Below are 23,452 nucleotides of genomic sequence, written 5' to 3' on the forward strand. Positions count from 1 at the left end.
ATGAGCTGGACAGACAGGCAGGACTGCTGGTTGCTTCCCAACAGAATTATCCCTCCACCTATCCTCTTCACCGGAACCACCACGTTTTATGGAAGCACCCAGTATAAAGACTACATTTCCCTGCCCCCTTTGCAGGGGTGTGGTCCCTGTCTAAGTTCTGTGAGGAGGAAATAGAGTGATGTGTATATCCTCTTGGCTGTGCCCTTAAAGAGTGTGCCCTTCCTCCTTGCCTTTCCTGCTTCCTGAGGGCTGGAATGTGGATGAGATCAGAAATGTTCTGGGGATGGCCCTGCCCTAAGAAAGGGTCTGGGACCTTACAGTCATGGACTGCTCATGCTCAGATGGTTATATGAAAGAAAAATAAACTTCTGTCTTATTTAAGTTACTGGTAATTGGGGTTTCTCTTATAGCAGCTATATTTATGTTCATAACAATTCAAGAGGTAAGGGGCCAGATGTTTCTTTCCTCCATCTGAATAGCATGCTCACCGAGTGCCTCTTCTCTGGAGGACTGTGTGACAGGCTGGGGTTATAGTGGTGACCAGGCTGGGTGGAGTGCCCACTCCCATGCAGCTAGAGTCTAGTGGGCCAGTGTGTAGGGCTTTGTAAGCAAAAGAATAATAATAATGATGATGAAAAAGATGATGATGATTAGAGCAGCTGACGTTTATCAAGAGCTTTCTCTTGGCTACACATCATGTGGAGTACTTGTCACATTACTTCATGTAGTACTTACAGCAGCCCAGTGACTTAACTACTTTTGTGTCCCCATTTTATAGAAGAAGAATGAAGAGATTAAGTAATTCGTCTCAAGTCCCATGAAGAAGTTTATTCTTCAGTTTTTATTTTATTATATTATTTCTTAATTTATTTTGAGAGAGAGAGACAGAGAGAGGGAGGGAGAGAATCTCAACCAAGCAGGCTCTGTGCTGTCAGCTCATGAACCGTGAGATCATGACCTGAGCTGAAATCAAGAGTTGGACACTTAACCCACCGAGCCACCGAGGCCACCCAAGAAGTTTGTTCTCCATTTTCGCAGCAGCTGGAAGAAGGGTGGGGTCGAAAACACCTGTGGGTATAAGTAGGTAGGCGTGGCCAAAAAAATGGGCTAAGGTTAGTGTAGGGTTTGTTTGAACTTTTGCACTTTCAGGTCACTGCTGCCACCTGTTGTTGGCTGACTTCTTAGTTCTCTGACAGACCACACAGTCTGGTTTCCACAAAGCTGGTTCTAATCACACCCTGCCCCCTCCTTGCTAACTCCAGCCACTCCCCAACCAGAACCATCAGAAACATTTTATTTTTTTAATGCTTGATTTTGAAATAATTTCAGATTTACAAAATATCGCAGGAATAGTACAGAAGACGTTCGGAGCCCCTTCACCCAGATTCCTCACATGTTAACGAATCTCACACACACACAGCTGCAGTGAAATGATAAAAATCAGAAATTGAACATTGATGTGATACTGTTGTATAACCTAGAGACCTTATTCACATTTCTCCCATTGTCCATCTAACATCCCTTTTCTGGTCCAGGATCCTGAGGTTAATACGTTGCATTTAGTTGTTACGGCTCCTTAGTTTCCTTTAATTTGTGACAACTTGCTCCTCAGTCTTTGTACTTCATGACCTTGATGTTTTTTAAGAGTATTGGCCAGTTATTTTGTGGAATGTCCCTTAAATAGGGTTTGTCCAGTTTTCATGATGATTAAGTTCACATTATGCTTTTTTGACAAACGCCACAGAAATGATATTGTGTTCTTGTGCAACATATCAGGAGGCACATGAGACTGACCTGTTCCATAACTGGTGACATTAACTTTGATAGCTTGGCTAAGGTGATGACTGACAGATCTTTCCAATGGGCAGTTACTATTTTCCCCTTTGCAATTAATAAGGACTTTATGGAAGATACTCTGAGACCTGCGTAAATATCTTGTTTCTTATGGCATATGTCAAATGGTAATTCAGATAGGAGCTTTCCATTCCCTCTCATTTATTTGTTTAGTCAATTATTTACATTGGTATGGGTTAATGAATTTTGTTTTATTCTATGGGCAATTACCTATTACTACCACTGTTTATCTTATTGCTATAATTGTCCCACATTTGGTCAATTGGTTTCTGTGTCATTTTGGCATATCCCCATCATTTTTTGAGCATGTCTTACTTTTGCTCTAAATGTAGAGCTTGAACTCACGACCCCAAGATCAAGAGTCACATACTTTACTGACTGAGCCAGCCAGGCACCTCTGAGCATGTCTTACTTTTTGGCATCATAAGATGACCTAGCCTCACCTTTTATTTTTTCTTCCCTGGGCTGGAATCAGCCATTTCTCCAAGGTTCCTCTTTATTGAAGAATGCTGTTTAGAAATTAAGATCTGGGTGCTAGATCTGGTCATAAACCAGAATAATTTAAGCCTCAATGCAAAGGGGCTTGGCTGTGTGTTGCCATTTTTCATTCTTTCCTGCTCAGTCACTTCTTTATCATCCACTTATTTTTGACCTGTGAGGTGTCATAATATAAGCTATTGTTCTGATAGTTACAGAAATATCAGTGTAGATATTTATTTTTATTTACTATGTTTCAGCAAATATTTATGGAACACTTACTATTCTAACAATTCATCTTTTTACTTGTGAGCACCAAAATTTATTGCTACTATAGCCAAAAAGAGAGCAGATTATGGATAATCTAAGTCTGATCATATACTTATGCTTTGGTGTGAATAGATTGTATCTATTTAACTCCTTATCAGTTGGTTAAGTCGAACCATTTGCTCAAGCTACTGTTCAATTTAGTGGAGCAAAGTCATCTTGACTAGCTGTTTGGCATTGTTAGATACTAATTAACTAACACATTTTTCATTTTTTTAAAACAATTGTGCTGTGGTGTAGATATGACGTTGGCTAGAAATTCAATTTCCCAGTTTGTAATGCATTTGTCAAAATGGTTGAATCATATCAAACCTCAGCATAGCTGATATGCTGGAACACCTATTTCCCTGAAGGATATCAGAGAATTATATACGTAGTCAACAGGTAATTTATGAACTCCAAGGCCAAATATCCCAGTGCAAAAGCTAATCTATTCTGTTTTGGTGAAGGATGTCTCTATTTCATTTGCTATGGATTCCTCATCAAATTCACTCTGTCGCTCAAACAAGAGTGCAGCGAGCAAACCCTCAGAACATGATTTAATCATGTTGATTTAGTCCACAATTTCCCACATGGGTAATGCAGTTAGAGCAATCATATAAATCAAAACACCTGATTCTTCTCTAGAAAGTCAAAGACTTTTCTACATTGTATTTGATGTATCTGGTGCCAAATGATAGATTAAGAAGGAAAGATGCAAGATTTGAAGAGAGAAGTTAGAAGGGATTCTATATATTCTTTTTATAAAAATGCATTTTTGTTGTTGCTGTTGCCAGAGCCAGTCCCCCCAAAACTTGAGCAGTTCCTGGTATGATCACACATGGGTTGTCATTGTAAAAGTCATCGCGGTTCAAGATATGCATCTGAGTATAGGATGTTTACCAGACTTGATGATGGCACTGTCCTTGCAAAGAGAAGAAGATCCCCAACCATCTTGGAAAGGTCATCCAGATATCTCTACTACTTCCTAGGTGCCTCAAGAGACTAGTTCAACAGAAGGTGTTTCATCTGAGTAGTTCTTCCCTTAACATTGTTTTCTGAAAAACTAAGGTCCATTCAACCTCCATCCTAGCCTCTCAAGACATAATATGACACCATTTTGAAGCCACTTGGGAGCATCATTTCTTCATCCAGAGCTCCTGATGTAGAAATAGTCAATGTCTCTCTTCTCAGCACACAGAGACTCATCTTCCTGCTGCCCAGCTGATAATCCTCGATTTCAATTCTCCTTCGCAGACTATCCCTAACAGCAGGTATTGTTGTCATCATGAGAACTGTGGGACAGAGGAAAACTCATGACTGACCCAGATCAGCCAACTTGGCAACAGAGTATGTTATCCCTCAGTATTTGTTAAAAACCTAACAAACTTCCTGGTGTTTGCCAAACACCTTTTCAGCATCCCCATTCTCCCCACTCTATCCCAGGCCTTTTGATTCTGTGTGTTGTCGCTGCTGGTAATTGCCATAGAGGGTTCAGAGGGAGTTCTGTAAACTAGTTCTTGCACCCAGAAAACAGCAATTATATCTTCCTACTCTCTTGGGATTCTGCATTGAACCCCCATTACTACATTCATTCCTTCAATAAGGTGGTCATTTTCTGTATGAGAATGTTCTACCTGTTCTACCTTAGAGAGATAGGCCAATCTGTTTAAGAAATGCTGCAGTGAGAAGATTTGACCTAACATGACTTGCTTTGATGGTGAAAGAAAGAGAACATAGTGCAGACTCACCCCAGGGCCTTTGCACTCGCAGTACCTTCAGTTTGGAATGTTATTTCCCGAGATCTTTGCATGGCTGTTCCTCTCTTGCCATTCAGGTCTCAGCTTAAATATGCTTTCCTCAGAGAGACTCCCCTTACCACACAGGCACTCTCTTTCCTGTCTTCCAGTTTTATTTTCTTCATAGCACTTATCATCTGATATCATTTTGTTGGTTGATTTGTTTACTTGACACCCAGGGGCTAGAATGGGAACCCCTTGAAAGCAGTGACCTTGTCTGTTCTGGTTGTGAGCGTATCCCCAGAGTTTAGAACAGGCAAGGTGAAATCTCTCTTATAACAGGTCTGGGACACCTGTGTCAGCTCATAGGTAGAGCTATCAACGTCACCCAGAAGAAACAAGTCCTTGCACCTCCTTCATTGGTATGCTGTGTCTCAGGTATATCACCAAATTGTAACTCCGCCTGCTCCCGTAGCTGTCTGTCTCTTGGAATTTCATGATTATGATTGCCTTCTTTGTAGAGATTAGAAAAGATGGATTTTGGTGGCAAGTGAGGAGTCATTTGCCTCTTACTTACTTCCAAGCCTTCTTCCCCAGATGAAAATTACATAAATTAAGCGGTTGTGGTGTCCAAGCCAGCGAGCTGTCAACTGTGTGTGGAGTATAGTTCACACTGTAAGTCATTTCATAAGCAGGGGTGCAGATAGGATTTGCTTCGCCATGACATTTGGGGCTGGCTGCTGCTTCTGAGGGGCCGAGGGGAGACTGTGCCACCAGGCCACCTGACCGTGCGCGCCAGGACTGAGTCCTGCCGTCTGATGTCTCTCCCCTAGCTCGCCTCTCCCCACGCCAATTAATATTACGAAAGGGCAATGTTTATGCAAAACCACATGCCGAGAGGCCTTTTGCTCCTAATTTAAACTATTAAAATGCCATTAAGAATTGCACAGCACATTTCGGCACTGTTTTCCTTCATTATTTCTTGTTGAAGAACAGCCATGTGGAAAGGAATGCATTTTGTTTCTGTGCAAAGTGGAGCTCATTTTTTCAGGAGGGTTTATGGTGCCCGTTGGTGGAATTCATCTCCCCAGACCCAACCCCTCTATCTGGACATAGAGTTGGCAGATACGATTTCTGTCAGTGAAAATAAGCACAGTTCATACAAACCTACCAAGGCATTTATTTTAAACATTTGGCTGAATAAAACATTGTGGCCACTGCACTGGAGACAACCTTCATTTCAACCATGGAATGTTTTGGAGGCCATGATATTTCTATTGTTTGCTTGTTCCTTTTCGATAAAGCATCAACATTGATTGTACCATGGCTAATACCTCATCAGAAGTTACATCTGCTGCTCAGAGGCAAAACTGGTTATCGGAAGACCAGTTCATATGTCATGGGAAACTTTTTGTGAATATATAGTCTACCTGCAGGGCTTGTTATTTTTGAAATTTTTGCCCAATTTACATTTTTTTGGAGATTAAAACACACTCAGTTTGATCCCAGCTTTGACCTTTTAAATTGCTACAAGTTAATCTTTGGCTAAAAGCATGGAGAGCGGGAGTAATTATATTTTGTGAAAGAAGCAGGTTATGTGCACAGAGGGTGACCGCAGTTATGGTAATGTGTCTCTTAGACAACGTTTCGTTGCTAGAAATGGTATAAACAAAGAAAAACAGTATTTTCATGCATTTTTATTGAAAAAGTGTACTTAGATTCTGGATGGTTGCTTTGCAAACAAGCTGCTCCTGGGTATTTTCCTTCGCCTTGCTTTTCTCCATGAGCGATGGTGTTCTTTGGCAAACATTGCCCACGGACTGCCATGACATGGGGTGGGGATGCTTCCTGGCTCACGCATGCTGAGTGATTCATTTGGGGGAGCCAGTGTGGTTCAGTCTGAAGTCTGAGTCCCCTTAGGCAATGTCCTGTTGACCTTTGAAGAAAGAGTAGTTTTCGCTTTTTGCCTCCTCTGCCCTGTTAACCTCCCACAGCTGGCCACAGAAGTGGCTCCTCTGGGCCCCTCTACTCCCTGCCGGAAGGGACAGAAAAAATAGCGGAACTTGTTCAGTGCCAACATTATCAGCATTACGGTCAAGGCTTGGCATCCATGAACTTTTCTAGCCCTCACGCCCACCCCTGGAGAATGTACCATCTAACCCCATTTTATTGGTGGGAGAAACTGAAGTTATTCACCTGGGAGGTGGCAGAGATGGGAGTTGGATCCAGGAGTCAGACTCCAGAGCCCTTGGAAGGCTCTAAACCATCACAATAGGTGGCCTGCCATCTAAAGGGCCCAGAAGTCCTTCAATCATACCATTTGCTTGACTGAGGAAATGAGCAGAAATTCTAGAAATCTCCAAGCCCCAATGTCTAGGGGAATACATTTTACACAGAGAGCCTGGTGCTGTTGTCTCTGTGGGGACAAGTACCACCAAGGCTTCACATAATGAGATCTTGTGAGTTGGGACTCAACACATGTAGATACAATGTCCTCCAAAGTCAAAATCTAAGCCAGATTGGCTTATTCCAAAGATGCTTATTCCAACATGTTCTGTTCCTCTTTCTCCTTGTCCTCTATATCCTGTGCTGGACAATGAAGCTCCTCTTAGAAATGGAGGAAAAGCACAGGGTTTAGTGTCATCCATTGGAAGTTCAAGCCTGGGCTGCACTGACAACAAAATAAATGACCTCAATTTACTCAATTTACTCAAACTCTTGACTCTTGACTTCCTCCTTTGTAAAATGGAGATAATTACAACCTCATCATCATCTCCAGGGATGCACCAGTCTTTATCCTTTGAGTATTGGTTTGATCTTTGGAATAAAGCCAAAAAAAAAAAAAAAAAAAAAACCTTTGCAGAAAGGAGCTGTGAATAGGTGGGCTCTCTGGGAGTAGCTGTGCAGAGAAGATGAGACTGCCCTGCCATGATGCTACTTTCCTCATGTGACCTGTGAACTGATTCTGAGGTAATTTCAGAAATGGCGTCCTCTTGGCACAATTGTGGGAAGAAAAGTAGCACCTTCCTCCCGTTGGGATGGAAAAGTTCAGTTTGCTAAACTCACTTGTGGATCATATGATGCCTTATGGATCTTTATTTCCTTAGAGACCATGGTTGAATGTTTACCGCTTCATAAATTTTCTTTGCGAGGACCTCAGGCCTGGGTAGGTACTTAATTCTTTCACAAAATGGTGAAACCTGGTGAGTGGGAATAGCCATCTTCCACTTATTCTTTATGACACAAACTTAGACAATTAATTGAAACTCTTGAAGCTTCTGTTTCTCAACTCAAAAATGGGACATTGTTGTGTCTTTGCAGGATTGTTGAAAGGATTAGAAATAATGTATGAAAAGCATTAGCACACTGCTGGTGTGAAGTAGGTACTCAATAAATTATATGTGCCATCACTGAAATTCCTTGAGCAGAAAAGGATAATCATATTCACAGCTGGCTTTAAAATGTATGTTACTTCCAACAAACTATGGCTCTCCCAAGTATTTAAGGACCTTAATACTGGTTTTAATACACATTTACCAGTGCCTATGTTTATGCCCAATTAATGAAGTATTAATGGAGATCTGGGGTCACCTCAAGTGTGGGGAAAGCGACAACAGAGAAGGGAGAAAATAACCTGCAGAACTGAATGAGGTCCCCATGTTACTGTGTTGGCCACGGTGGACAGGTGCTGCTATAGCCCAGCCTGCTGTGTTGTGGAGCCATGATGTGGAGGCAGAATAGGGTAGTGGCTAACACCATGGCTCTGCAGTCACCATTTGGCTTTCAATCTCAGTTCTGCCATTTACTGTGCAACCTTAACCTCTCTGAGCTGCAGTGTTCTCATCTGAAAAATGGGATGACAGCATTTAATTTATAGGGTTGTATAAAGTTTAAATGAATTACCATATGTAGAACACTTAAAATCATGGCTAGCCATACTCAATAAATGTTTGCTTCCAGATTATTGCACTGACACTTATTGAGCACCTCCTCTATGCCAGGCACGGCTCTAGGTGCAGGAGAGAGTATGGGCAGAGTGCGTGCCCTCATGGAGCTCTTAGACAAGTAAGCAACATAGGTAGACTAGAAGCACTGTGAGGGAAAGTGAAGGAGAGCAAGGAAATACCTCATGAGTTAGGGAGGGTGGCCAGGGAAGGCCTCTCTGAGAGGAAGACATTTGACATGAAGATGATGGATGCCTGGTGAGTTTAGAGCCTATATGAAGAGTTGAAGGTAGAGAAAACTAACTTTCAAGAGGGTTTCAGAGCTGTGACGTGGTCCTGTGGTCAGGAACTCCCTGAGAGATATTACGTTGTTCCATAACCCCATGAGCCGGCAGTGGCCTCACAGCAGGGTCATCCACACATGTGGAGTGCATTCAACCAGGAATTCTCCGGAAGATGCCACAATGCACAGTGGCAGCCCATGCCCTCCCCGTCAGAGGCTCATTGTCTTCGGGAGGTGTAGATGGAGGAAGTGGCACCCAGAGAGAGACCATAGCTGAGAGACTTTGACTCTCCAGGTCACTCCATAGCTGATAACAGTTCCAACGTGAGCAGCCCTCTGGCCTGGTGTCGCCCCCTAGCGACCAAGAGCCTCTGGGGAGCCCTGGCTGTGGGACCTGGGCCCAGAGAGACTTCTGTCTCCTCTCTCCATCACCCACCCTCTGCCCTCGCTGTCCTCTCTTCCCTCCACCTCTGCCTGGAAATGCCCAGAGCTGGCAGCAGTAGAGGTGGGGATTCAGGAATTCTGACAATATGACCCGAAGATCCACGTGATCCATGCCCCCTCTCTTAACAGCAGCAATTATAAAGGCAGACTTTCATTAAGCAGCTTAGGGGCTTTTAATGGAATTGGAAATTGGGTAATTATGAAAACAAATAATCACAAATGGAAGATTCTATGCAGCTGAGCAGAAAACTAAATCAAATGCACGTTTCACACCAGGTAATTCCAACGTGCTTAGACCCACTTTATAGATGTGGAAAAGCGAGCTATTAAGACTACTCCATATCCAAACTTCTCAGCATTATACATTTGTACATTAATATAAAACGCAAGTGTTCTTCACATCTGAACTCAGCAGATTACAATACTTGCACTAAATGACAGACCTGCTAATTATCTGGGCTCGTGCTTGTGGTTGTGCAAGATACACTTAGCCCAACTGTTGCGGTGGCCCTGCTGGTTGCCTATCCAACGTATACTTTCATTTTTACCAGGATGGTAATTTTGATAGGGGCTGGTGATATGTCCAGTAAAATGCACACCTCTCAGACTCCCTTGCTGCTATGAGTGGCTATGCGAATGTCATGATGACACTCATTGCTTACACTGAGTTGTAAGCAACATGCTGCTAAGTGATTTTTGGGAAAACGTGCTTTCCGGATGCAAATTCTTCCCGTTTCTATTTCTTTATCTCCTTCCTGCTGGAATGTAGATGTGATGATTGAAGGTACTGCAGCTATTTTGGAACCATGAGGCAACAAGCATGAGGGATAGAAGGCTTGTGGGGCAGAAAGAAGAACAGAGCCTGGGATCCTGATGACGGTGTTACCTTTCTGAGCTATTGCTAGGCTGCTGACCCCCCCGGGACTGCTTCTTGAAGAAGACCTATAAATCCTTATCTATTTAAGTCCTTGGTAGTCAGGTTTTCTGTTGTTTGCAGCTGCCCACATTTCTAACTGGCACAAATAGCTTCCATAACAATGGGCTAGCAGACATAAATAAATTTCCCCTTTCTGAAATGGGCACTAGATTTCGTGTGAAAACAGAGGGCATATGAATGGATAATGGAAACAATAGATAGTCTAGTTCTCTGCAGGAGAATTGGCCTATCTAGCCATTGCTTTGTATTAAATTATGGCATCTGGTCTCCTATGTCTTTTGTTCCTTAAAAAAAATTTAAATGGAAGCATTCCTTTGTGAAGACACTGACAGGCCACTGGGTTTCCAGATCTGGCTGGGCTTCGTTCTGTTCCTGTTTAGCCTGATTTCTTGTCCTGGCTCTTTTCTTCTTGGCTCCATTTATGGCACAAATACTGATCTCCCTGCAGTTGTGATTTCAGAGTTCTTGCCCTTTCATGTTGACCAGGAGTGACTTGATGTAGAGCCAAAAGAAGGGCCAGGGAGACACCAGCCTTGGTCCCATTTGCTTTTCTTGGCCCTTTAGAAAAAAATTCAACAACATTCCTAGTTAATTGTATCTTCTCTCCCTTTTATTTTGGCCCCTGGTCCACTGGATGAGAAAGAGGAATGTGGTTTTAGGCAAGGGGCTTCCGGTGTGCAGTTACAGTTTGGAGTCTGGTGCTACCCCTGACTTCTCCGTGTGGCTTAGTAAAAGCAAGAGAGTGCTGGAAACAACATTTGCACGTTCCTTCAAGCCATCGGCACACAGGGGACTCTGATGCATGCCAAGATGTGGCCTAAGCTCCAGACCCTTCTTTGTGTCCACATCTGCCCAGGGATTTCCCAGAGAGAAAAAAATTCACACATTTCCTTTCTCAGAGTGCTGAGGGTCATGTAGAGAGCCTGGGGTGAAAAGCAGAAGCGAGCATGGCATTTATGGACTGTTCTTACATGTGGGAAATAATCACCCTCTGAGCCCTTCCTTTTCCAGCAAACATATAATTGCATCCCAAATCGAGAAGTGCCAATACCACATACCTGTGAATGCCAAAACTGGTAAAAAAAGATTAAAATGAAATGGGCGTCTCCAAAGAGGCTTTGCTCTCCTGTGTGCTCTGGCAACTACCACCTGCTGCAGGCTGGGTCCTCATCCAAACTCCTTGTTGTGCAAAAGAGGTGTTTTGTTTTGTTTCGTTTTGTCCTACTGTCTAATTTCATTTCCCTTACCCCTTTGTCCTTGTGTTATTTATGGGACAAGGCTGAGGAGTGAGTTGCTGAGGCACTTTTCAGCATATGCTTCATAAGTTTTATGAACCTCAATTGGATTTGCTTTTTTGTCTCCATGTCTAGGCTGAATAACTTCTTTCTGGAATATAACCTGTCAGCCTGCTAAAGGCAATTTATACAATGCCCCTCCCCCCGCCCGGTGCCGCCCCGAACCTTCCCAGCCAGCCAGCCTAGACTCTTTCCAATCATTTGCTTCATTTCCTGATGCGACGGGGCACCTGAAATGGGGCACACAGCTTCAGCTGTGGCCTGTGGGACAGGCCATCAGTCACCTCCCCTGCTCCTCGGCTCAATAAATAGACGTCTCATGGATGCTGTTAACTGATGCCCTTTTCAGAAGTGAGGCTCCCTTTTCTCTGTGGAACCTTCTTCCTTCATGCGGTTTGTAAAGTGCTAAGCTAACTCGAAGTGCTCAGAAGTCAGAAGCAAATGAATTTGCTAGACCTAGGCACTTGAATAGGCAGGTGGGGTCTCAGATCAATAATCAGGCAAAATTTTCAGTCAAGTGTGGCTGACACCTATCACTGTCGGCCTTCTCAGCATCAGAGCATCCTTCTTACTGGAGACTCATCTTTCCTTGAGGGGTCTTAGAGAGGGGGAGGACCCAGATGCCCTCAATAAAACCAACGAGGGTGACAGATACTCCTTGATTGCTTGGCAAATAAGACACTTCCTCTGAACTTGGAATTTTCAGGGAGTGATGCAGAGGATGAAGAGGCCATTGGAGATAAGTTGTGGCAGGTGGAGTGGGGTGGCCTTGGCTCTGGTTGGGGCCGGCCTGACAGCACCCTGCCTGGATCGGAGCTTGTCTGTGTTCCTGGGATGCCCGGCTTCCCTCTTCTATTTTCCAAGCCTAGATCTCCAGTCTTCCCAATGACTCAGCATGCCCCTCTTCTTTCAATATGTTGCTTTTCATACAGCCTAACTGGCATCCAACGGAAACATGAACTCTCCCACCCCTCTGCCCACCTCACAAGCCACTAGAGAAAACTCAGGAGACACTGGCTTGACCTTCCATTTCGGTCATCGTTTTTACTGGAGAAGGACCACAGTTCATTTTTTATCCAAGAGGAATGACCCTACTCACCCATCCCTATCATGATCTGAATTAAGGCCAGGCTTGTTTGCTTTATTGCATTTTAGGGAGAAGTTCAGAGAAGGTGACCAATGACTGGTGTTTTTAGCACACAGGTAGTGCACCAATGCGTGCTTTTCATAAAAGGTTCAAAGAATGCCAGAATATTTAGAGGAAAACACCATAGCCTTCTCGGCCGGTGCCCCAATCGCTCTTGCCTCCTCCTGTCCCACATGGCAGGAATGTCCCACACTGCTTTGCATTTGTTTGGTCCATACACCTTAAAACACAGAATTGGGACATACTATGAGTTTTGCTTTGTTACTTGTTTTTTCAGATAATAACTTGTCTGGGGTATCTTTTTTTAAAAAATGTTTATTTGTTTACTTTTGAGAGAGAGAGAGAGAGACAGACAGAGAGAGAGAGAGAGAGAGAGAGAGAGAGAGGCAGAGAGAGAGAGAGAGAGAGAGAGAGAGAGGGAGACAGAGAATCCCAAGCCTGATGTGGGGCTTAAACTCACGAACCATGAGATCATGGCCTGAGCCGAAACCAAGAGTCAGATGCTTAACCAACTGAGCCACCCAGGAGCCCCTGGGATATCTTTTTATAAAGTTTCCATATATTCTCTTAACACACACACACACACACACACACACACACACACACACTATTCTATATCATACTTTATTTACCCTTTCCCATTTAGGAGTTTCTAATTTTTCACTAGTAGAAAAAAAATGCTCCCATGAACAGTCTTGTGTATTTATCTTTGTGTTCATATGTAAATATCTTTTCCAGAATAGATTTTTCTGGAACTGAATTTTTTCTACAATGGCATTCCTGGCTCAAACATTATATATATTTAGTTTTGATAGGTGCCATCCAACAGCTTTCCAAAAAGGCTCCACTGATTTGCGGTGCCTCTTATAGAACAGCCCAGAGCTCAGTCCTCTAGCTCTTTCAGATTCTATAGGCGCTTAATTCTCTCTCCACTTAACATTGCCACAGTGGTTTTGATTTCCTGCAACAGAATCCTGCCTGAGATCCCATGCTATGATCACACGTCTCCTCTGCTTTAAACACTTCTGTGGCTACCAAATACAGTTCAAACTAAAACATTATATGCTTCCCTTGAGCCCCACTTTTACTCATGGCCCAGTCACAGCTTCTCTTGCCTCTGGCATCAAGAACAGCTCAGCCCGCCTTTCAGGTTCCCCAGAATCCGACTCCATTCCCTCATTAGTCAATATGGTTTTGCTGTTTTCCTACAACTCACCCTGTGCTCTCGATGTTTTGAATGAGTGTATCTCCTACTGGTCTGCTTTAATCTGCAAGGTGGAAATAAATACCTGGCACCCACTCAGAGGGACTCCTGTCTTTAGGCTTTTGCTTTTTCCCTCTAGGCTCAATTGTCGTTCCCAGCTTTCCCTTATCTGTGCACACCACTCAGGACGATCCCATCCTCTTGAAAACTGCCAGGGGGATGATGCTTGCTTTTGTGTGGGTTCTGCTCTGGTGCATAACCCCTCCCCCCCCCCAATTGAACTCAACATTCGATTGAATCAGGGTGTAAAGCTGTTCTTTGGTAATTGGTGCACACATGTGTATGTTTTGTCTCAGTTTAGATGGTAAGGCCTCCATGTAACAGCTACCGCATCTTGTTTTCCTTTTGTATTCCAAAATGTTCAAAACAAGAGAAAAGAAAGGATTTTTACTGACTACCAATTATGGATAAAATGCTTTCTTTGCATGACCTCATTCAATTTCCACAATAACCCTGGAAAGATATTTTTACCTTTTGGAGATATGAAGCAACTTTCCCCACGCAAATTCCCCAAATTTAAATTTAGATCTGTCTCACCACAGCGCCATAGTGCTCCTAAATCTGTTGCCTGACCAAGTGCTCCTTAGTTTTTTATACTCCTGGGGAGGGGGAGGGATGGTGACTCCTACTATGAGTAACCAATTCATGGAACATGAAAATGGGCCTTCTTTGTCTAGATAGTGTTTCAGGATTTTCAAAGTATTTACTCTGTGCGCTTTTATTTTCTTCCAGATATTTAAAAAACTTTTTATTTTGAGATAATTTACTTACAAGGAAGTTGCCAAAACAGCACAGGGAATTCTCCAGTATACCCTTTACAAAGCTCTCCCTAATGTTAAACACTTATATAAATATAATTACAATAACTAAGAAATTAACATTGGCCCAGTGTTAGTCATTACGGATGATGGTAGAATTTTTCCAGTTTTCCTACCGATGTTCTGTTCCAGAATCCAATCCAGGAAGCCACATTGCATATAAGCATCATGTCTCCTCAGCCCCCTCCATTCTAGGACAGTTCCTCAGTCTTTCCTTGCTTTTCATGACTTTGATAGTTTTGAAGAATACTGATCAGGTATTTTGTAGAATGCTCTTCAATTTGGGTTTGTCTGGATTTCTCAGGATTATATGAGTTATGGATTTGGGGGAGGAATACCACAGAGGTGACTCGTCTGCCCTTCTCAGTGGATCAGATCAGGTGGTACGTGCCATCATAACATCACTAGTAATGTTGGCCCTCATCAGTTGGCATGGGTGATTTCTCTGCTGTAAAATAACCATTTCTTACCTTTAAATGAATAAATACTTATTTGGAGGGAGGATAATAGTTTGAGATTATGGAAATATCTTGTTTCTTCCTACATTTTCTCCACTAATTTCAATATCTCTCTGTGGGTTATGCCTCCAAAAGGTGTTACTGTGGTGTTCTAATAGTGATTTTCTATTTTTCTCATTCCATCCACATTTACAAATTGTAATTCTTGTGTAAGGAAGTGTTGTACTTTTTCTCCTATGTATGTATGTATATATGTATGTATGTATGTATGTATGTATGTATGTATTCAATTGTTTGTTTACCCACTGTGGACTCAGTGATATTTACTTTATTTTTTGGGTTATAATCCAATAGGATTGCTATTTATTTTATTGCCCAGATTGCTCTAGCTTCAGTCATTGGGAGCTCTTTCAGGTTGAACCCTGTGCCTTTTAACCTGTTTCTTTTTTCTTATTTTTAATAATGTCTTCTTTTTTATAGTCGTCTTTTTACTTTTTACCACCATGAAACACTTCCAATTCCTCTTGGATTTTTCCTGCTCCAGCCGTGGGGTCAACTATTTCTCCAAGGAGCACTGGTTCCTTTCATTGGAGTGTGGTATTAGAAACCAAGATCAGGACACTAGGTGTATTCATTGCTACTGGGCTATTACTACTTCTAGGCTCTCTCAGTGGACAGACTGAGTTAGAACACACATGTGTGTATCTTTACATATCTATCCATCTATCTATCTATCTATCTATCATCTATCTATCATCTGTTTATCTATTATCTATCATCATCTACCTATTGCCTAAAATAACCATGAGAGTTGATATCAAAGCCAAAGACTATGATATCAGAACAGTGGGACAATGAGGAGTTATTGTTTAATGGGTACAGAATTTCAGTTTGGGACAATGGAAAAGTTGTGGAGATGGATAGTGGCAATGGTTGCACCACAATGTGAATGTATTTAAGGACACTGACTTACCCATCTAAAAAGTGTTAAAATATTAAGATTTTATGTTACATATATTTGATCACAATAAAAAAAAAGTAGCCATAAGTTCACGCTGCTCCCTCCCATACCCATAAAGCCCTGCAGGGTTTCTACTAGCTTTCCTCTTGCCTTATTTGTAACTTCTTTCTCTAACAGTAAGAAACTTGGTTCTCATTACCCACAATATATTTTCTTATATGTTCCATACTGGCATACATATAAAGTAATTTCAGAATTGTTAACCAATACCCTTGTGAGAAATAAATTTACCAACTAGAGTACAGTGTTTATGTACTTTCTTTTTTGTCCCTAGCCTTAGAGTACCCAGTCAAGATACTGTTTTCCAAAGTTACTTAGCTCAGTTCCTTTCCTCCTCACCCTCTTCGATGTGGTCATGTCACTCATTTGTAATACACTTGGATTCATTTGTCACAAGTGCTTGCTTGATGGCCAATGAGATAATGCATGCAAAGTGCCTAATGCACTACCTGGCATGAAACAGAGTCTTGAGAAATATGAGCTGAACCTGAATTTGTGGCAGTGATTAGTGTTGTCCATCAGCTTCATTACTCCAGCCCTACGAAATGTCAAAAGAGCTTGCATCAGGTTTCAAGGGCCATTCTTGTCTGTGACTCAGAACCAGGGTAACCAGCCCACAAAAATTGAGTCAGAAGAGCTGCCCTCGTTAACATCGTGCTTTACACGGCTGAGCTGCTTCTCCCGGGACGGTAAGTCTGTAGGTTTAAATGATGAGTAACAGTGAAAGGTGTGAATCATGCAAGGGATAGAAGACTCCACAAGTGTAAAACTATACAGAAACACAACAGAATGTCTCAAAACAACCCTCATTTCACCTCTCATTCACTTTTCCATATCGGCCAGTCACCTCTTTATCTCGGCAGAGGAATCTCAGAGATTCCAGTCTCCCCTTGGTCAGCTGGAGATGAAGTCAGGATTTTATAGTTGCAGGCAACAGGAACCAGCTAACTTGAGCAGAACAGGAATGTGTGGGAGGATATATGGTGGATGACAGGACTGAAGAGAAACCTGCTGGACCTTGTTTCAGAACAACAGGGACTCAGAAACTCTGGGAAGCTTGGTGGCAGGAGCCAATTGTCAGTGTGCCCAGGTCATGGCTGCCAGAATGAACCAATTGCAGAATTCTCTCTGCGTCTTTCCACTCAAGACTCGATTTAGGGGAGGGTTCCATGGATCTAGCCTGGGTCACATGCCCACTCCTGGCTTGAGGGAAGGCAGAGAACCTTGCATAGAGACCTACTAATGGGGACAAGGTGGTAGATGGCAGGCAGCAGATGTCCACTACTTTCTGGGATGTACACATCTTCCTTCCATCTGTTGTGAGCTCTAAGTTAATTTACCAATAAAAAAAAAATCAAAGAAATAAGCTCCTTTTCTGCACATTCCCTACATGTATTTACTTAAATTTAAATAGTTACATCCCCACTGCCAGGGCAGGTGTGAATTAGGCTGTGACATGTGGTTGGCTCTGCTATTGTCCAAGTGGTTAGTGTTCTAGGCCATCCTTCAGGTCAGTGCGAAGTTCATGGTCAGGGCAGGTCACTCGGACTTCTATCCAGCTTCTTTTGAGACAGCCCTTTACTGTGGAGTTTGGGTATTGGTTTGAAGCCCTTGGAGTTTCCCCGATTTCACATTGTATGAAATCCTCAAATAAAATCCAAAAAGAAGTTACGTTGGGTGTGCAAGTCAATTTAATACAACATCAAGTTTAAAAGCATGGAAATTTGGAATTAGAAAGACTGGAATTCTGGGGCGCCTGGGTGGCTCAGTCAGTTAAATGTCCCACTCTTGGTTTCGGCTCAGGTCATGATCTCAGGGTTCATGAGTTCAAGCCCCGCATCAGGCTCTGCACTGACGGCATGGAGTCTGCTTGGGATTCTCTCTCTCCATCTCTCTCTGCCCTTCCCCTGCTCTCTCTCTCTCTCTCTCTCTCTCTCTTTCAATAAATGTTGTTGTTTTTTTTAAAGAAAGACTGGAATTCAAATTCTGATGTGACTGCTCATCTTCTGTGTGTTCTTTGGTGGTATCAACTTCCTTAGGGCTCAGTTTTCCCTTCTGTAAAATGTACAAAGAGTCTAGATGGTAAAGATACAAGCAATGGGATGAGACCCTTGAGTTGATTCTCCAGTCCACACTCAATAGCTGCATGACCATGGGAAAGTCACTTGATGTCTTTCACATCTTTTCTTATCTGTAAAATAGAAATAATGGTAGTGCTTCCCTCCAAGGCTTGATCTGAGAACTAAATGAAATAATTTACAGAAGTCACCAATGTTATTACTGGCACAGAGTTTTCTTGAAGATTAAATTCCTGTAGGTGAGGTCCGTGGTGTAGGGCCTGCCCTACCGTGGTAAACCTTCAATAATGGTGACCATTGATACTGCGTGTCTTAGTGGCTGTTTGTGAATTTTCTGTGCTTCCTTCTATTTGTGTGGGTAATTGAGTTTCTGTGTATGTACCTATATTTTCAGCAAATTGCCTTATATCTGGTGAGAGACTTGCTGTTGCTGTTTTTATCTTCAGAGAATTCTAAAAGATTGCAAAGACCCGAGGAGGCTTTGGAAAACTGTTTAATAAACTGATTTGACTCAACACTCTAACTTCCTCTTGAGTTACTGAGGTGGTGAGACTCATCCTTAACTGCAAGTTTCTATTTGTAGAGCTCTAAAGGTAGAGCTGAAAATATATTCTAAATGTAGTCAAATATAGATGAAGAAAACAACAGGCAGTCCTATTTCAAAAAGTCTGAATTCTTTGTCCTCAGTTTCCTGGAGATTTGCTGAATTCTCTACTTAACTTTGTGGAGACTGAAATGTCTGACTGTGTCCCAATATTAGGGGAGGCCCACAGATCCCGTGGAAGGGGCTTTAAAGCTAAATTTCTTGCTGGCTTCTGCATGAAGAGTGTTTTCCTTTCTACGACCTAGATTTCATATCTTTATCACGAGTTCTCCTATTCTGCTTTTCCATTCCTTTTGAATTCTTGGACACTGCCCTTCTGTCTTCATGATTTATCACCTCTCTGTTTCTCTAGAGGCTGCCCGATTTCTTCCCTGGAGACCTCAGTGTCTGTCACAGTCATCCCGTGATTTCATGCTGACAATGTTCTTGGGATGGAAACCACTCCATCAACTCCTCTAAGGGACAGGCTGTTCTGAAAAATTAATTTAACTTCTCAGTAACCACATCACCCCTGAATCAGCCCCAGACCCGTGGCTTCTCTGACTCCCAGACACCCCTGCCTATGAGGGGGCTGCTTTTTAGTTGGGTTTCTTGGTGCCCTTTGAGTTTCCAGCATGGGCCTCTGGGGACTACAGCTCCGCTCAATAACCTGCCATCTTCTTGTGAGTTGTGCCTTTTAAATTCTTCAAAACAACTTTCTCAGGATGGTTCCCAAGCCCCTCCATCCCACAGTGACCATGATTCAGTCTTCAATCCCTTTTGTGATTCCTTTGCATCTAGTAGCACAGACAAGAGTCACATTTATGACAAAGCTATGGTTTTGGGGGGACTTTGAAGGGGGTTGCACTATTACTTTCAAAGTCTCCCTTTATTTAATTGCTAATTTCCCATTTCTTAATTTCCAAGTTCTACATAGGTGAGTTCTCCCACTACAACTGTGAATTTTGCAAGATAAGTTCAGGGTTAGACTTCTATCCGGGATTTCTCTGAATAGTAAACTGTGAATGGGCTTTGGGAAAGAAATGTGTTGTGGTGTAAAGTCATTGTATTCATCAAAATATTAAGAACCTTAGTTTTGCTTATGAATTTTTTGGGGCATTCAGAAAACTTTCGAAATGAATTTGTGTTTAATTTCAAAGCCCATCATTCTTTTGCTAATCTGTAGCATCATCACCCGCTTACTTAACTGGAGGCATAAATAACTCGGGAGGGAGACTTGGGGAGTGAGCCAATGAGGATTCTTCCCTGCTGCCTCTTCTGAATCTCTGCATGTGAGGTGTGAGGGCAGCGACACCATTTGTGTCTGGGTGAACTAAAGCAGGATCTGGTGACATCATATGAAATTCAAAGTGTCTTGAACAAAGTAGGATGGGCACAGGGCTCCACTTTTCAAATGAAGTCATTTTTCCACTTTGGGAAAGTATTTATTGAGCACTTACTATATACCCAACATCGTGCTTGGCAATATAGGAGGCATAATCGAATTAAAGAACTGGCTTCTGCTAACTTCAAAACACTATTGGTGGAAAGAGGGGCACCTGGGTGGCTCAGTCGGTTAAGCATCCAACTCTTGATCTCGGCTCAGGTCATGATTTCCTGGTTTGTGGGATCGAGCTCTGTGTCGGGCTCTTTGCTAACAGTGCAGAGCCTGCTTGGGGTTCTCTCTCTCTCTCCCTCTTCCTCTGCCCCACCCCCACTCTCTCTCTCTCTCTCTCTCTCTCAATAAATAAACTTAAACAATATTGTTGGAAAAAGAGGTACAGATTTTGGGAACTGACATAGTTATCAATTAGAAAATGGTGCACATCAGTAGAACAACCACCATGAGTGTAATTAAATTCATACGCTAAGTGCAACTGGAGTTTACAAACGTGAGAGAGAAGATTACAACTGTTGGGAGGTCTTCCTGGGGGAAGTGGGCTTTGAGTGGGTCTTTAAAGGAAGGAGGCTATATCTGCTGGTGTCCAGATATGTTGCCTTATAGACAGGCAGAAATGGGTATGAATCACATGCCTCAGTTCAGAGGTTGTGTGACATTGGGTAAGTTATCTCATCTTTCTGAGCTTCAGTTTCCCAATCTGTAAAATACAGAAAACACATCACAGTGTTATGAAGATTATATATGATAACATGGTAATTGATGGAGGGGCAAAGTTGTTTCAATGGGAGAAAAGAAAAACTTTTCAACAAATGGTGCTGGAAAAATGGATATGCATATGGAGAGAAAATGAGCTTAGGCCCCTACAATGATTCATGTATAAAAGTTAATTTGAGATGGTTGATAAATGCAATACATAAAATCAGATCCACAAATCTAAAAGAAAGCATAGGAGACTGTCTTAGTCACCTTGAGGGTAGGCAAAGACTTCTATGTCAGGACATGGAGAGCACTTACCATAAAAGATAAATTCATAAATTAGACTATATCAGAATTAAGAATTTCTACTTTTTGAAAGATATTGTTAAGAAAATAAAGACAAGACACAGACTGGGAGAAAATATTTATAATACATATACCTGACAAAATACATATCCAGAAAATACCAAGCACTCTTACAACTCAACAATAAGAAGACAACTCAATAAAAACATGGGCAAAAGATTTGAACAGAACATTCAAAAAAGAAGATATATAGGTAATAAATACATGAAGAAGATAATCAATATTTTTACCCATTCAGAAGAAGCAGTGTAAAGCCAGAATAAGATACCACTAGATATCTATTAACATGAGTAAAATTAAAACAAGTATAATACCAAGTTGTAGAAGAACTGCAACATTCACACTCTGCTGAGGAATTTAAGTACATAACACCACGGAGAATGTTTGCCAGTTTCTTACAAAGTTAAACGTACATGTATGCTATGACTTAGCAATTAAACGTATAGATATTTATCCAAGAGATGTTGAAACTTATGTCCACACATACAAAAAAAAGATTTGTGCAAGAATGTTCAGAGCAGTCTCATTCATAACAGCCAGAAATTAGAAACCTACATGTTCATCACTATGAAAAGATAAGAAAACTAGGGGATATCCATTGTAATTGAATACTACTCAGCAATAAGAACAATGACTAACACATAACAACATGGGTAAACCTCATTATGCTGAGTGAAAGAAATCAGACACAAAGGAGTATTTACAGCATGATTCCATTTATGCTAAATTCTATAACAGACAAGATGAATCTATAGTAATAGAAATCAAACAATTGTTGTTTTTGTGGGAGGGAACTGAATGGAAAGTGGCAAAAAGGAATGTTGTAGGATGATGGACATGATCTCTATCTCTACTGGACTCATGGTTACACAAATGTGTATAATTGTCAAAACTCATTGTATAATCATCAAAACTCTAATGTATGGAATTGTTGAATCATTATATTGTATACTTGAAACCAATACAACATTTTATGTTAGTTATACTTCAATGAAAAATAAACATTAAAATACCCTCATTGAGCTGAACATTTAAGACCTGTGCATTTTACTGTATGCAAGTTATTCCTAAATACAAAAGGACAGCATGGTAAAGTGCTCAGTATGTGGTAATTCTCAGGAATGGTGGCTATGAGTATTACAGGTGTGGACAACAATATCAGGGGTTTTAGTTTTTATCTCCTGCCCAATAAGCCAGTGGCTTGGTCAGCCATCTGCTTTGCCAGCAGGGTCTTGTGGGACTCAGATGAAACTCTTGGCAGATGCTAGAATGTTCTTACTGTACCCATAAAAATGCACCTGAATTCTGTGTGAACACAGATACTCCTTCTCTCTCCTCAACTCTCTCTCTCTCTCTCTCTCTCTCTCTCTCTCTCTCTCTCTCACAAACACAAAATTATAGACCTTCCTTCCTTCTTTCCTTCCTTTCTTCCTTCCTTCCTTCCTTCCCTCCCTTCCCTTCCTTCCTTCTTTCCTTCCCTTCTTCCTTCCTTCCTTCCTTCCTTCCTTCCTTCCTTCCTTCCTTCCTTCCCTCCTATCATCTATCATCTTTATGCCACCTCATTCCAAAGTCACTTGAATGTGGATTATAAAATACATGTCAGGTGCACCTGGGTGACTCAGTCGGTTGAGCGTCCAACTTTGCCTCAGTTCATGATCTCACGATCTGTGAGTTTGGGCCATGCGTGGGGCTCTGTGCTGACAGCTAAGAGCCCAGAGCCTGCTTCAGATTCTGTGTCTCCCTCTCTCTCTCTGCCCCTCCCCCACTCGTGCTGTGTCTCTCTGTCTCTGTCAAAAATAAATAAACGTTAAAAAAATATTTAAAAATACATGTCAGCCACTGGATAAATGGTGTAGGAAATAAATGTAAAACCAAAGCCACAAAGAAATAGACACCATTTGGTCCTGAACCCCTGCTAGAAGCAGGTTACAGATAGATTTGACTCTGAGCTTCCTAGTCAGAACAACAAGAAGAGAAACATGATTAGTTACTAAACAGCCCACAGAGCAGATTAACTTGATCATAAAGCAGCGTCTTGGGCTGAGGTCTGTTGTTCAGAGCCCCAGGTTTCCAATTTGTTTGCCTGAGTGGTGGATTAGTGGTGAGGGGAGAAGGAACCAGAGAGTTTTTCCTGGCAGGGAGACTCTCAGAGTTTCCTTTTGGAAGTGAGTGGAGCTGGGGCACTCCCTGCAGTGGAGACAGCATGATTTGTATTCCTAGTCTCTGTGGTCATCGTCTGTGTGCTCAGCCTGTCCTCACTGCACAGTTCATCCTCACGCTGTTTTTCTGTGATTTCAGTTTTGATGTTGACACCTTTTCTCGAGTTAAATTCTGGCAAGA

The 23,452-nt window shown here is 42.1% G+C and overlaps 1 long non-coding RNA gene across 1 annotated transcript; it reads right to left on the reverse strand.

Moving 5' to 3' along the window:
• Positions 1–2,079: 2,079 nt before the first annotated feature.
• LOC121033778 (uncharacterized) lies at positions 2,080–5,157 on the reverse strand. The gene is made up of 2 exons (XR_005792107.1): positions 4,389–5,157; positions 2,080–3,932 (listed from the first exon to the last, which is right to left on the reverse strand). It is a non-coding gene; the product is annotated as an uncharacterized LOC121033778 (long non-coding RNA).
• Between the last annotated feature and the right edge of the window lie 18,295 nt (positions 5,158–23,452).

Source organism: Herpailurus yagouaroundi, unplaced genomic scaffold (genome assembly GCF_014898765.1).
Source record: "Herpailurus yagouaroundi ecotype Mexico unplaced genomic scaffold, PumYag 159, whole genome shotgun sequence".
Taxonomy (NCBI): Eukaryota; Metazoa; Chordata; class Mammalia; order Carnivora; family Felidae; genus Herpailurus; species Herpailurus yagouaroundi.